This window comes from Culex pipiens, chromosome 1, assembly GCF_016801865.2.
Source record: "Culex pipiens pallens isolate TS chromosome 1, TS_CPP_V2, whole genome shotgun sequence".
NCBI lineage: Eukaryota > Metazoa > Arthropoda > Insecta > Diptera > Culicidae > Culex > Culex pipiens.
In genome coordinates, this window is record NC_068937.1 from 89,946,958 (window position 1) to 89,962,052 (window position 15,095).

The 15,095-nt window shown below is 37.8% G+C and overlaps 1 protein-coding gene across 1 annotated transcript in view; it reads right to left on the reverse strand.

Moving 5' to 3' along the window:
• Positions 1 to 12,156, reverse strand: part of LOC120421097 (QRFP-like peptide receptor) — a 47,387-nt gene extending 35,231 nt beyond the window's left edge. Inside the window, exon 1 of the mRNA XM_052706306.1 lies at positions 11,800 to 12,156. The gene's annotated coding sequence lies outside the window, so the exon portion shown is untranslated. The remainder of the gene's footprint in view (positions 1 to 11,799) is intronic.
• Positions 12,157 to 15,095: the final 2,939 nt, after the last annotated feature.

The window sequence follows — 15,095 nt, forward strand, 5'->3', positions numbered from 1 at the left end:
TTACAAAGCAAACACCGTAACCAGTCAGCCACGGCCGCTCCTGTACATTAGGGTGCCCAGAATATGGAACTTTTTTTCAGAACCTCACTCCACAAGCTGAATATTGTTCCTTGAGCTATTTTAGGACTCTAGGCCAAATATATGAGCAAAATCGGTCAACACTTACCCACACCCAAATTCTGTGTAATATTACATCCTGAAATATGTAGCCGTATGGGAAGTATGGGAAATCTACTTGACCGAAATGTCAAGCTTAAAATACGTTTAGCCTTCCCATTTTTCATCGGTCTGATGGCCGAGCGGGCTAAGGCGCCAGTCCTTACTTATGGTTCTGGGTTTGAATCCCATCAGTTGCAACTTTTTTTTGTGTTTGCAAAAATTGTACATTGTGTGTAATATTAAGTGTTTAGTGTTTACCATCGGATTTTTGCTATAGGGGGATGGCGTCGCTATTTTTATACCACGTTTTCCACTTTTTCTCATCGAAACCGACTACTTTATCGACTTCATTTTGCTGGGCGAGATAGGACGCCGTCTATTTTTAGACGATGACTCAGCACTTTTCCACTCTTGCACTTAAAAAAACCAGGTGGCAGCACGATGTAACGCCACGTCCCTATGTATTTTTAGATCACGTTTTCCACTTTTTCTCAATCGAAACCGACTACTTTATCGACTTCATTTTGCTGGGCGAGATAGGACGCCGTCTAGACGATGACCCAGCACTTTTCCACTCTTGCACTTAAAAAATCAGATGGCAGCACGATGTAACGCCACATCCCTATTGATACTCGAAGGTGAAGTTTGTATGGGAAAAATCGAAAACTGTATGAAAACACCAATTTTCTTACGGTTTTGTCTGCAGAGCGCACTTCTTCCATCAAAATATTCTCAAAAGTGAGATTCTTATTGGAAATTTTATGCTCTACAACTTTGTAGAACATGCCAAAGCTGTAAAACTCGATTCTGAAAAGTTATTCGCGATTTAAAAAAGTCATTTTTGTATGAAAAACAGTTTTTTCACCAACTTCAGGCAATCTTAACCAAATTAGCTCAAAATTTACACAGATGCTTAAAATAACCCAAAAAACCGTTTTCCGCTTGTGGAGCAGGGGGTCATTTTTTCTGGGCACCCTACTGTACATGTGTCAAACGCGTTCTGACTAAAATCTGTTTGGCCAGTTGTCGCACTTATATCAATTTTCAGAATGTGCCAAAATAGCACGATCAGACCGAAACTTCTTTCATTTGAAGAGTGACAATAAAGCACGGAGTTTTTTCGGGTTTTGTTGAATATTTCAGGATTGAAATCGAATTATAGAGATCTGTGAAGGTCAAAAGGCATTGAGAGCTGTACATAAAGGCGTTCTTAACCCTCTACAACTCAACCCTGCCTTTAGATGGGCTTCAATTTAAACCAATCTTTGATCTTTAAAAAAGCATTGTAAAGAAAAACTCTTAAAATTATAGAAATTTTATGGGTTGGAAGTTTTACTTTTTTTATGTGACTTTGCCAATGTTTTTAAAAATGTCATTTTTAGGAGTCAACTTTGGCTGTGTTTTATTACTAACATTTCCTATTTTAAGTATACAGTAATTTTTCTAGTGTCCCAGACTATGCCTCTACGCATTTTTTACAATTTAAATGATAATGGTGCCATTTTATAGCAGACAATGTGAAAAAATAGGGCAGCGAATGACCAAGAAGGTTAAAGCTGCCAGAAATAAATGAATTAACAACAACAACAACAATGTGAAAAAAAGCAAAAAAAAAGTGACTGTAAAAACATGAAATAATTGGATAGGCAAAATGTAATGATAGGAGGTGGAAGAATAAGCCAAATAGAGGAGAAAATCGTGACGTCAGAGAAGAACTCAAATCACTCAAAGTTCATTTTGTGAGTGACTTTAACATTTTGGCCTAGTTTGACAGCTACCTCGTTCCCAGGTTTTCTGTGGGTGAGAAAAGGAGGCGAATACTTTTTGAAAATCATACCTGTCAAAATTCCTAGCCTCAAAATTTTGTCGCGAATTGCTTTTCTCCTCTATACTACCAAAAACAAACATAAACTAAATAAGATAAATGCAAATTAAAATACTAAAAATGAAACTAGAAAAACATAAAACAAGAGAAGTGAAGTTTTTCGTAGAACAAAAGTTGCTCAAAATGACCTCCTAAACACGGGAAAAATAAATATTTTCGAAAAAAAATTGGTCAGTAGAAGGTTAACTCAATGTGTCCCAAAATGCACGTGCGCCAGGATAACTCGATCACGACGATGTGACAAAATGTCCTCTGACTAAAATCCCTATAGCCAGTTGTCGCACTTCCATGGTGTGACAATATAGCACGATTAGATCCCAACTACTCTCTTATGAAGAGTCACAACATTTCACGGGCTTTTTACGGTTCTTGTTGAATATCTCAGGAAGGACATTAAATTTTTGGGAACTGAGAAGGTCTAAGGGAGAGACATTGAAAGCAGCCCAAAAAGGTGTTCTCAGCTTCATTTGGCCTAAAATTCACATGCGACAAGATAGCACGGTCACGTCGATTTGGTAATTACTTTGGAAGTCAATGATATATGTTTGGGTGCAGAGAATTCTTGTTTCGTTTAAAAATTCATAATATAATTTTTTGAATATTTAATCAAGCTTAAACGTCATTCCACTTTGTAAATTGTCGTCATTGCCTTTAAACCCCAATAATTTCTGCGAAGAGCATGGCAACTACGACCTTTTGATTACTCATCCGAGAAATACTGTCTCGCTTTGTTTAGCGAAAATGATCAGTCAAATGTGTCATGACAGGACACTGGACAAAATCCCACCATTCATTGGTCCCCGCATACAACAATCGGAATCAATCGGCCCAATTTTTTTCTTTCCCGGTTGTCATTGACCTACAGCAACGGATGGACGCCGCGCTGCACAACCACGATGACGTCGTTGGAATTTTTATTGCTTGTTTCTTTTCAGGGATGCTGCAAATCTCCATTTTCTCTCCATCTCCCGATCGTCTCCATTTGCCAGTAACGAACGACCAAAAAGAGACAGTGCTGACAGTGCTTTGAGGTTTTTTTTATCGTTTTTTGTTGTGACTCGGTTGACGTTGGCCACGCGGCCACCCCCTCTGGAGGACGACTTCGCCGGTCGGGATCAATGGTTGGATACCGGATTGCTAACTAAATATTTATGTCTGCTGGTTCAAACTTTGAACTGGTTTCATATAATGGCGCAACCACAGCACAGGAATGAGGTGGGAGCACCGTGATTGAAAAGCAATAGTTCATAGATTCTGTGGTAGCACAACAAAACGTTGAACAGAACATAAACTCGACAAGATAGATAAAATAAAGCGATTCCTGGGAAAACACCAGACTATTAAAATTCCGTTAGAATCGCGGCGAGGAACTGAACAATATGAATATTTTACCTTCCTAATATTTATAAGAATACTTTCCTTGTGGAGCCATCTATAGATCATGTGGCATTTTTTGACAGAATTTCAAAAAACAACACGACAGGTTAGGTTTCTCAAAAATGTTTGAAACAATATTTTGGTGGTTTCTCATGTTTAGATCACGAAAATTTTTGATTGGGGTGAGAGTCTTTACCCACAATTACTGTCAGTTTGATCTTACGACTTGTAAATAAATTTCCATTATTAATTCAGTCCATTCTATTTTTCCACAATCCAACTTTGGCTTTACTCATAGAACACCATGTGTCTCAATTTTTTCGAAATATTATTGATAAGTTTTTTTTTTAAGAATGCATTTGTTTGTTAACTGATACACGTTGAAGTTGTCTGCTTTCAAAACAAACATAATTTCTTGAATATTGAAGGAAAAAAATAGTCTCGATGGTAAGGTTACGATGTACTTAGCACTCAACTGAGAATTGTTCTACTATATTTTTAATACAGTCTTGCATGCTTAGAACATTTTTCGGCTTGACCGATTAATTTTAATGCATCGAATTACTTATTTCATGCATTTTTTTGCCTTGTTGTGACTGTGCGTAACATTTTATTAGATTAAATCACCAACACTGTGCCATAAAATATATTTATCAAGAAAGTTTAATTTAAAAGCTCAGATCGATTATTTCCTAGATTGGCCCGAGAAAAAGTTCAAGTGCCACTTTGCTCATTCAGACGACGCTGCGATGCTTGCCTTCGTATTACTGTACGGATAATATTGTAGATTTAGAGAGTCGTGATCGTTTGCTAAGCAGCGAAAATTTAGCGAGTCGTCGGCCGAGCTGGATTAAGCCCCAAGCAAATTAACTCAAGTGTGCTTCTAGCGAGAAAGAGAGAGAGACCCCTTTCTGGCAGGTAAATATGAACTCCAGTCGATTGGTCGGTCGGCTGTGGGAGGTTGAGAATTGAGTTATTTACGAAAAGTAATCGGGAAAGGTCGTCTCGAGGCGGTCATTGTGTTTTTTAAAGGGAAACGGTGTTGCCTTAGGCGTTGGCGTTTAACATCATCATTGGAGAAACGATTGTTTGGAAAACTGTAACGGAGCTGAGTTCGAGGACTGAGCAGTATGATTTACCAAATTTCTCTCTATTATTTTGAGATGGAATGGAAATGAAAGGCTCTATTATCGATTTACCATTTAAAAAAAATACAAAACGTACCGACATAAAGCGTTTTAACACTATTCCCTAACAAAAGTCCCAAGGTATTGCAGAGACCTTAGAGTTGTTTTAATTTGACTTTTGTCCTTGATTACAGGGCTTCATTTTTACAGGTGTTCTGAGCATACCTTATAAATAAGCATCTCAAACTTAATACATTTTCCATACGATTCAGTATTATAGAAGTCACTTTTTTCAATATCTCATGAACTTAACATAAAACAATAGAATAATAAAATTAATTTATAAAAACATTACTTTTAAAATATTTTTTTAAGTTTAGAGTAAATTCTCAAAGTAAGGCACCACTTCAAGTTCACTAACCAGAATGGCATTCACAGCTCAGCCAATTATCTCGCAACCTGCCACCTCATCCAGTGACGACTGGTGGAGTCGTTTAGCAACCAATTTATCACATCTCTCCAATTTTGCCGAGAGGATTCGCGCACCATTCTCGTATTCAGTCCTCCTAATTGCGAGCAACATCACGAAGCACTGCAGCAAGCAACACAAACACTCAAACAGCTTAGTGAATCGTGGCGCGGTGGTTTCCAGAGTGGCTGAAACGATTAAAAGAGTAACACCATTTTCACGCGTCTAAGTGATGCTCTGCACGTTTCGCCGTAATGAAAATTTTCCCCGTGCATGCTCGTGGCTGTGTGTGTGTGAAGAGGGTAAAACTTTTTCTCGATGGGTGGGCGGCCGCGTTTGATGGTTGCGCTGCTGGTTGCCGGCGCAAAACACAAGAAAAATCGTCGAATGCACTCTATCATTTCCCGATGGTTGTAGATATTTATATTTGCAACGCATGACTAATGTTGTCGATTGCCACCAAAATTCTTTAGAATAAATTTGATGTTTAGGCAAGAGAATAATGATGTTGTTCCTTGAATGTCTGATAAAATTCTTAAAAAGACATTTACAAAATGAGCCACACCTGATACTAATATCTTTGAAATATGATTAACAAACATTTGCTACCATTTCCACAAAAATGTTATGAAAACTATGTGTAATGAAAATTATGTCAACTTAAAAATTAAGTATGACAAAACTTGAACCCACCAACGCCCATGTCCTCCAAAAAGTTGAGTTAAATTTTCTCGAGTATGTGGCAATATTTTCAACTTCTTCTTTCATCACGAGTTTATGTAACATATAAACTAACCTGTGACTACGATCAAAATTAAGAAAAATATCAGATTATCATAAAAAAAATTTACACAAAAATTTTAAAAGCAGGCAATTCACCAGTTCCTGATGAAATATTACACATTTTTTGTCATTATTTCCTGATGAATATTACCATAATTTGTTTCTGTATATTGATCTATTGAACTATTGAAAAACAAAACAAAACATTTTAATTTGCAGAAAGCACCGATATAGTATTTGAGAGTTTACTGCTTAATAAAGGGCAATGAATAGTGAAATGCGGAAAATAGTGATGATTCTTTTATTTTGTTTAGGGTGATAAGAATCAGTCTGTTATGTTTTCCATAAATGAACGTCCAGATAAAAAATCCCAATCAGAAAATGTTTTTTTTTTACATTTTTACTCGATGTTGAAGTTTATGACATTAAAAACGAAGTTGACTTTATAGCTGTCGGCCACCATTGCTAGTACCAACCACTAGTGTCTTCCTTTTTATCTACAAGGACTTCGCCGCCCTGGGCTCCTAAGTGTATGAAAGTATGGCACGGAGCGACGGCGCCGAATACCCATATTTACACAAAGAATTTTAGAGCGCCCGCCGCGGGATTCGAACCGGCGACCTCTGGATTGTGAGTCTAGTGCGCGGTCCGATTGATCCACACGGGTGGGACATGACATTATATAACTGGAAAATCGGAGGATCAAGTTTTATTGCTTTGGACCTTCGAAAAAGTTGTGCTGAAAAATGGGAAATATTTAGTAGTTTATGCAACAAGCTGAAAAAAAACTTTCAGCACTAGTCGTAAATTCAGACAACGAGGTTCTCCGAGTTGGATAAATACAACGAGTGCTGAAAAGTCAAATTTAACAGCGAGCTGCAACAAAATTTTTTGAAATTCCACAGGCTTTTCGATACAGGTGCTAAACAATTCAAATACTTCGTACCCTTATCGAAGCCCATTTCTGAAAGGTACAGTCATCCCACATATTCGGAACACCCACAAATTCGGAACACTTTTGTGGTCATTTGTCAATAACATGCCAAATGCAGCTTTTGTGTCGAGGTCGACCCTACTATTTTTAGGACCTTCATTTGGACATTCTCTTGCTATTCCACTAGTAAAAGTAGTACTTTTTGAACCAAAAACCCCATTCCAAGACTACTTTATCCAGAGCAGCAAAACTCTGCCTCCAAATTGCCTGTTCCATGATTGTGGGATGTTATTGTGCCCCCCACGATTGTGGAACACCTGAATTTAACTGATATTTTTACAAAAAAAGTTATCAGACCATTCATAAAACATAACTAAGCTTGAGTTTCGTTGGTTTCAGTGCGTGAAGTCATTATTTTGTAAAAATTGTGTACTCATGGAGAGAACCAAAGTTTGTTTACATCCGTAAGAAAAAAGTGTTCCGAATTTGTGGATTTCAAGGGTCAATGTTTTTCTTCAAAAACTTGATATAAAAGTTAAAATTTGCTGTTGTTCGACACAGCATTCGAAAGGTCACAAGAAAAGCTTTCAAATGAAGGTAAAAGCGAATCATTAAGTTCAATTATCGATTTTCTATGATTTTCTGAACATTGGCCGATCTGTAAACTGTTCCGAATATGAGGGATGACTGTATTCTTTTATTTTTGGTAGGGAAAAGTAGTTCGTCATCTTTTTCGACAGAATGGCAAAAATGAGTTTTTATGGAGTCAGTTGCACTCCAAAATTACATTTGAGAAGGGCGTATATTCTGAAAAAAATACACTGAGAGAAAAATACACGCCACTTCTATGAGATTTTTTTTAATTTTTGAGAATAAAAGTCAAATGTCACGATTTTTGTGCATTCAATTTTTTTGTGAAAAAAGAAAAAGATGTGGCCAAAAGCAGGATGGTATGTCCCAACTAAAAAAAATCTAAAATAATGTTTTTTACAATTGGTCTATACGTCCAAATTTTCAAAAAAAAAAAAAACGAGCTTTCCGGTTCAAATATTTGCGAGACTGAAAAATCAAGTCTCACATATAGAAATTTCCAAAAACCATCGAAAAATTATCAAGACCTTTTTTTATTTTTTAAAATCGCTGTATTTTTACAAGGAATGGATTTAGGACAATGGTAAATATGGAGATTTGTATGTAAAATTTTCTGGAAAAGTGACTACCGCACTCGGTTTTTGAAAATAAATGAAAAACGATTTCATTAAATAATATTTTGAATTTTTTTAGGGAGAGACGTACCATCCTGCTTTTGGCAACATCTTAGGCTATTTTCACAAAAAATATGAACGAAAATAAAATCGTGACATCGCCTTCAAATTTAATTTTTAGTCTTAAAAATCAAAAAAATATCATAGAATTGGCCTTCCCTCCTGTTTTGGGCTGGAATTGCTCAACATTATCTTATACTTACAGTGTTCAGTGATTTGAAAAATTATCAAACTCTAGAGTTTGTTTAAAAGTCCTTCAAGCTATTGTGTTTCATATGTTCAGCGCCGTACCTAGGGGTTGGCGCAGTTGGCGACCGCCAAGGGCGCCAGCCCTTGGGGGGCGCCGAAATCGATGATTGTACAAAATTTTCATGTCAGTTATAACATCCTCATTAGGTATTTAAAACAGAAAGGGCGCCAAATTATAAAGTAGAACTACAAATAACTAGATAATTTGGTTTAAAATATATAAAAAAATATTTAGGGGCGCCAAAATCAATTGTATGAATATTTCTACCGAAGTGTTTTTAAAAATTCATACTTAATGCTAAATTTATTTTTTCATCAAAGAAGGGGCGCTCAAGTGGCAGAAAGTTCAAAGAGTTCTCTAAGAGCTTTTCAAAATAAATACAGCATTCAAATTTGAACCGTTGTTTAATGAAGTTTAAGTCATACCTTTCAAACTGAAAAAATGTCCAACTATATGTTATTTTCATGTTAATTTGGCTGTGAATCACAATCAGCAAAAATTGTGAAAAAATATGGTCATATTTTGAGCTTCTTTGAAATAGGAATTATTTGACCATTAAAAAGTATGAAAAATGAAATATTTAAATATTTTTAGCACGATTTCCTCTTTTATAAACAACTTTGTGCATTGTCTACGCTTTTTCAAAATACTCAAAAAATCAAATCAAAATCAAATTATTCGCTCTACAGCATTGCCTTGGCGTTCTCGATTGCGAGATTCCTACTCGAAACTAGATGTTCGAAGGTTTGATTGTTGAGGCAATTGCAAACCTCTTTTTACACCTAAGCTTCCAAGAGGCAACCAAGTTTACCCCCACAACACGGGTCCCGAAATACTACAGTTTTGAAATGGGAAAACGGCTTTATGACCAACATTATTTTTTCAAGAAAAAAATATGTTTTTCAGAGCACACAAGCTGTTCGGAGCTTTTTTAGTTTTAGCGTTAGTTTTAGAAATGTTAATAAACAACAACTGGTTTCCTAGTTTTTTAGAATTGTTGTTGTCAAAAGTGCTATATAAAAGTGCGGGAAAAGTCCAAGGTACAGTGTAAGGATCAATATTAAATCGTCTAAAAAGCTTTGGTAATGAGAAAATATTTAAACTTTTATTTTCTGAAAAATGAGTTTCAGTTAAATACAAACAAATAATATTTTATCTAGGTTTGAAAACATTCATATAGCTTTGCAGAAAAATATATTTTTAGAATATAAAATTTAATTTTAGGAATTAAAAATTAATCAAAAAAATACCGATAAAAAAATCAATGCAAAACATAACTAAAAAAAATTATGAAAAATATTCCCAGGCATCGTATGGGCGAATCACTAAAACTGAATGGTTAAAAATTTCTTAATATTTTTTACCTGATGTAATGATCTTATTATTATCATTAAAATTAGTTTCATCATGAATTGTGCTGGATTTTTAATGATCTTTAATTGATTTTTACGAAATTTGGTTCTGCTGCTGATTGATTGAGCATTCAATTCTGTGCATTTTTTCTGAAAAATAAATTTAACAAAAAAACTAAACACTGCTATCGATTTTATGAAATCTGAGAAAATATTCAGCCAACTTAATTCCTACAATAAATTTTCAATTCAACTTATCTAATATTAATGTGAAAAATAATACATGAAAAACTGTGTCTCTGAATTTAACCATATTTAGGTCTCCAATTGCAATTATAAAATCAAAACTCATTGAAGCAATCATTGAATATTAACATCAATTTATCAAAATGCAGGTAAATTTTGGAGGGGCGCCAAATTGATGCTTCGCCAAGGGTGCCGTGGACCCAAGGTACGGCTCTGCATATGTTTATATGTTTATATGGCTTATATTTTATATTCAAGAAATGCCGCCAAACTGGCTTCACTTTGCTCAACATTTCCACAATAACTTAATTATTGACGCATCCGTACTTACTTATTGTTAATGACGTGTAATTAAAAACATATTAACCTAAAAGACCACGACCAAGGAGACATGATTGTCGTGAAAATGACACATTTTGTGTGTTTTTATCTTCTGAATTTCATTGCCATATAACAATCCTTAACTATAATCCGCATTTGCATTTGTCTCAGTCAAAAATTACAGTGTATCACTTCCAGTTCACATACTTGACTCTGTTAATGACCCTTCTTCCTGAATCAAGAATTGCGTCATTACACGCCGTGTTCCAAACATTTCAATTAAATCGTCTCGAAAACATGCTTTTCCAACCACACTCAACTGATTGAATTTTCATCGCTTTCCCTTGCTTCCTAACCACACAAATTAATTTAATTGAATCAAACGCCTCGTCACATAGGCAAACGCCCATGTAGTGCCAGAAACCACAACACATATGTTACACTACCAGGGTAGATGAATTAGCACAATGCAGTGCAAAAAACTAAAGGGTCGTGCTTTATGTAAATCATAGCACCCACATTTTTTAGAGTCTATGATAAAACACAGCACGCGATTCGTTTGGGGTGCTTGACATTTTCTTAAGCACGTCACATTACAAGCACTTCACTGCACGTGTGCTTATTTCATTCCGGCCAAAACTCCAAGTTTGTTTTAATTGAACCATTAAGCGAAGCAAATTGAACCTTTTTTATCACTTCAACATTGCCCTGTAACACAATTATGGGATTCGAAACAACCAACGCTAATCATACACATAAATTTCCAAAAAGGGTTGCATCTCGGGGAACTCAGGTTGTCTTATTTTTATTAGGAACAACAGCAACGGACGGATGGATTGGTGGAGGAAAAAACATTCTTTTCAAATCCAGCTTTACTCTACGATCTATGTAAATAATTAGTTCTCCATTTCACAATATCATTGCTTTCGCATAAACCACCAGCTCTGCTTTCTTCATAGACCATTTTCTGCGTTCTGGAACGAGAATCGAACCACAACTAATTGCCGAATTTCTTTACGCGTAGTGGAGTCTTTTCCAGGAAAAACTTGGCGGAGACTATCTTACCGGTGACCCTTTAAAACTAACACCGCTGCCCCAGGGATAACCGCAAGGCGGGACTTGGCCAAAATCTAATCCGGTGTGAAGATTTGCATCTCTAAATGTGAAGGGATCGGATCATTTTCCTCAGACGAAAATTTGCAGTTTTTTTTCAAACGTGGAAACAGGTCAAATCAACACCGGTTGCTATAAGCACTAAAAATCAAGGGCACTGCGTGTAACTGACAAGCACTTGCACTGCACGCAAATTTTTCGCGTGCAGTACAATGTCAAAGAGCCCCCCAAATTTTTGGCTGTGCCTACTTATCAACCCTGTACACTACTGGATGAACTCTGAACGCAACGAAACCACCAAGATCGTATAAACATCTAAATCCTAAATTAAAATAAACACACATGCCGCACAGTTCACGGTAATGATGATAGACTTATTTGCCGAGGAGCAAATGTTGATCTTCGCGAGTTTTCTAATCTTCAATTGGACTTAATGCACTATTTGCCACCGCAATCATCGCAACACTTAACTCTAAAAAATAAACCAAAAACACAAACAAACACTGAACACGTCGTACTTGCTCAAGCCGGCATCCGTGATAATCCTGACTGGATCAACTAACAGCATTCCGTCGTTACGCAGCTTTCACATTGTCTGATCCCTCGACTTCAGTTTACTTTATTATCTTATCGAAGATAACTGCGTAAAGACTGAACCAGAAAATCACGAAAACTTTATTCGATTTTTCGACCCCACAATTGAATAAACTTTTTTTTTTCAATCGCCACTCAAAACTTCGAATGATAAAATTTGCAAGTCCAAAAATCCAACCAAGTCCCCAGGACCAAACAGGAAACCACACTTCGCGAGCCCGGGAGAGAGTGCTCAAGGCAAGAGCATCCGAGCGTTCCGACACTTGAATCGAAACTGAGCGCCGGACTTGGCCTGGTGTTTCCTCGTCATCGTCTTCTCGGCAGGAAAAAAGTATCCACGGTGGTGGCGTCACGCGCGATATGTCACGAGCGCCACAGGAGAGGGAAGCAGAAGAAGAAAGCCCGGTGCCGGCATTTACTGTGACAAAAAGGGGAAGCATGGGGGGGTGAGGTATGCAACATAACAAACGCCACCACAACGCCACCTCGCAGCGTACACGCTCTGACTTTCGTGAGAGGAGGTTTGGCGGGTTTTCTAGATATTGGCAAGTTGTTACACGAGGTGGGTGGACGATACGTTGCAGCGCAGTGTAACAAGACATGGAAATGTTGCAGACGATTGCGCGCCATAGTTGATAATGTTGCACTTAAATAAAATACAAACAATTTCAAAATCTTTTTTTTGCAAATGCAAACTGTAACCGAAAATAAACTCTTGATAGAAATGTAAACCATATTTTTAAGCTCAGCTGGCTCATGGCTTATCTACAATCACTTAACTTGAATTTGAATCCATGGAAATGAAGGAACTTGAATCCGTGGAAATGAATCGGATCTTCTACAACGGAAAAGTAAGCAAAATAGTGACTTGACGTATGGCTTGGAAAATTTTCAAAATCTAAATCTTCTAAAAATGTGTAAATTTAACATTCTTTCCATTGTTATATCACATTTCCAGTCTAAATAGAGGCAAAAGGCAATACTAAACCTTTCAACTATACACCTTCCAAAATTCCAGTGCTATGTTTCAAAAGTAAACAAACAGCTGCATAGCAATGTATAATAGCCTAGCAAGCTTTCTAAATTTATTGGAGTTTACAATAAACTCTATTCTATTCTATTTTCTTTCTATCCTCTTCAACCTTTCTTTATGTCAAAGTACCTTCCCGGCCAAGTGGAAACGCTCTTTTATGTTCCCAGTCCACAAAAAGGGTGCCAAAAGTAGCATCAAGAACTATCGTGGAATCACCTTCCTCTCGGCCTGCTCCAAGGTTTTTGAAATCCTCATAAACAGTGTCCTGTTTGAGAGCTGTAAACACTACATCTCCACAGACCAGCATGGATTTATTCCGAAACGTTCGGTTGCCACGAATCTGGCCCAATTCGTGTCTCATTGTCTTCAGGAAATGGATGCTGGAGCGCAAGTCGACGCTGTGTATACAGACCTCAAGGCTGCTTTCGATCGAGTCGACCACGGAGTTCTTCTGAAACGACTGGAAGTACTTGGAGTTTCTGCTAATCTCATTCGCTGGTTGAAGTCCTACCTCACTGACCGGGGTATGCGTGTCAGGATTGGGAACTCTGAATCGGACATATTCACCAGTCTGTCTGGCGTTCCCCAAGGCAGTAACTTAGGGCCCCTACTGTTTATCCTGTTCGTCAATGAATTGGCACTGCTGCTAGCCGGAGGATGTCGGCTGTTCTACGCAGATGACGTGAAAATATTCACAGTTGTAAGGAGCGTTTTGGACTGTTCAACTCTGCAGAGACAGCTGGATCGTTTCAACGAGTGGTGCTTGCGTAACTTCCTGACGATCAGCATTGACAAATGCAACGCCATCTCTTTCCATCGAAAACTGAAGCCTGTGATCTTTGACTACGCCATCGCGGGAAGCACACTGGCGCGGGTGACCCAAGTACGAGATCTTGGAGTTACTCTGGACTGCAAACTCAGTTTCACCAGCCATCGTCATGACATCGTGTCCAGAGCCAACCGTCAGCTGGGATTCATCTTCAGGATCGCTGAGGACTTCCGGGATGTCGCATGCCTGCGCTCCCTGTACTGCGCGCTGGTAAGATCCATCCTCGAGTTATGCTCTGTTGTCTGGTGTCCATACCAAAGCACTTGGACAGCCAAGATCGAATCAGTCCAGAGAAAATTTACTCGACTTGCCCTTCGCCGTGCGCACAATCCTGCTGGTTGGAGTCCGTACGAGGAACGTTGCCGAATCCTGCGGTTGGACACACTTGAAAAATGACGGCACATCTCACAAGCATCGTTCGTTGCCAAAGTGCTGGCTGGCGAAATCGACAGTCCCTGGATCCTAGCGCAGATCCAAGTTTACGCTCCCGAAAGGCCGCTCCGCCAACGTCCATACCTGCAGCTCGCACGTCGCAACACCAACTATGGACAACATGAGCCGATTCGATTTATGTGTAGTCGTTTTAATGTTTTTTCTCAACTCTATCGTCCTAACATTTCCACTTCCATGTTTCAACAACGTACTCGACTCTGGTATTCTAGTCAGTTTTAATGTATATGTGTCGGTGTCGTCGCTAGTTTTTATAAGCCTAATCATAAAGACCATAAGTAGTCAAATGATATTTTTTTACAATAAACAATAAACAATAAACTTAAAATATAATACTAAAATTTTCAATTAATTTGTTCATTCTTTAGAGAATTGCTTACCAAACTTCTCCATAAAAAGAAGCACCAAATGCATTTTGCTGGAGACGCACGGTGCTTTATGTGCGATTAATTTACCGATTTTTATTAATGTGCTCCTCGGACCCGAGAACTCCAAATCTGCAAATAATGTTTTCATTATTATTTTCGTGAGTACAGTCCAGACTCGATTATCCGGAGGCCTCAGAGCGCTCTATTTTGCAAATTTTAACTTTTCCAGCTACTTTTTAACACCCCGGGATTTGTTAAAAAGTTACCTGTTGAGTCAAAATTTGCCTCCAAGGTTTTCGGATAATCGAGTCTGAACTGTACTTTTAAATAGTTGAATTGGACCATTCACTTAACTTTTGTGATATACCGTCAACAGGGACGAATCGGGACTACTTTTCCGCGAACTCACACATCAGTTGCCCGGACCCCTCTTATATTTGCATGAAACTTTGTCTTCGGTGATAACTTTTGCCCCTGATTACGAATCCGAGATCCATTGCTCGATATCTTGTGACGGAGGGGCGGTACGACTTCTTCAAT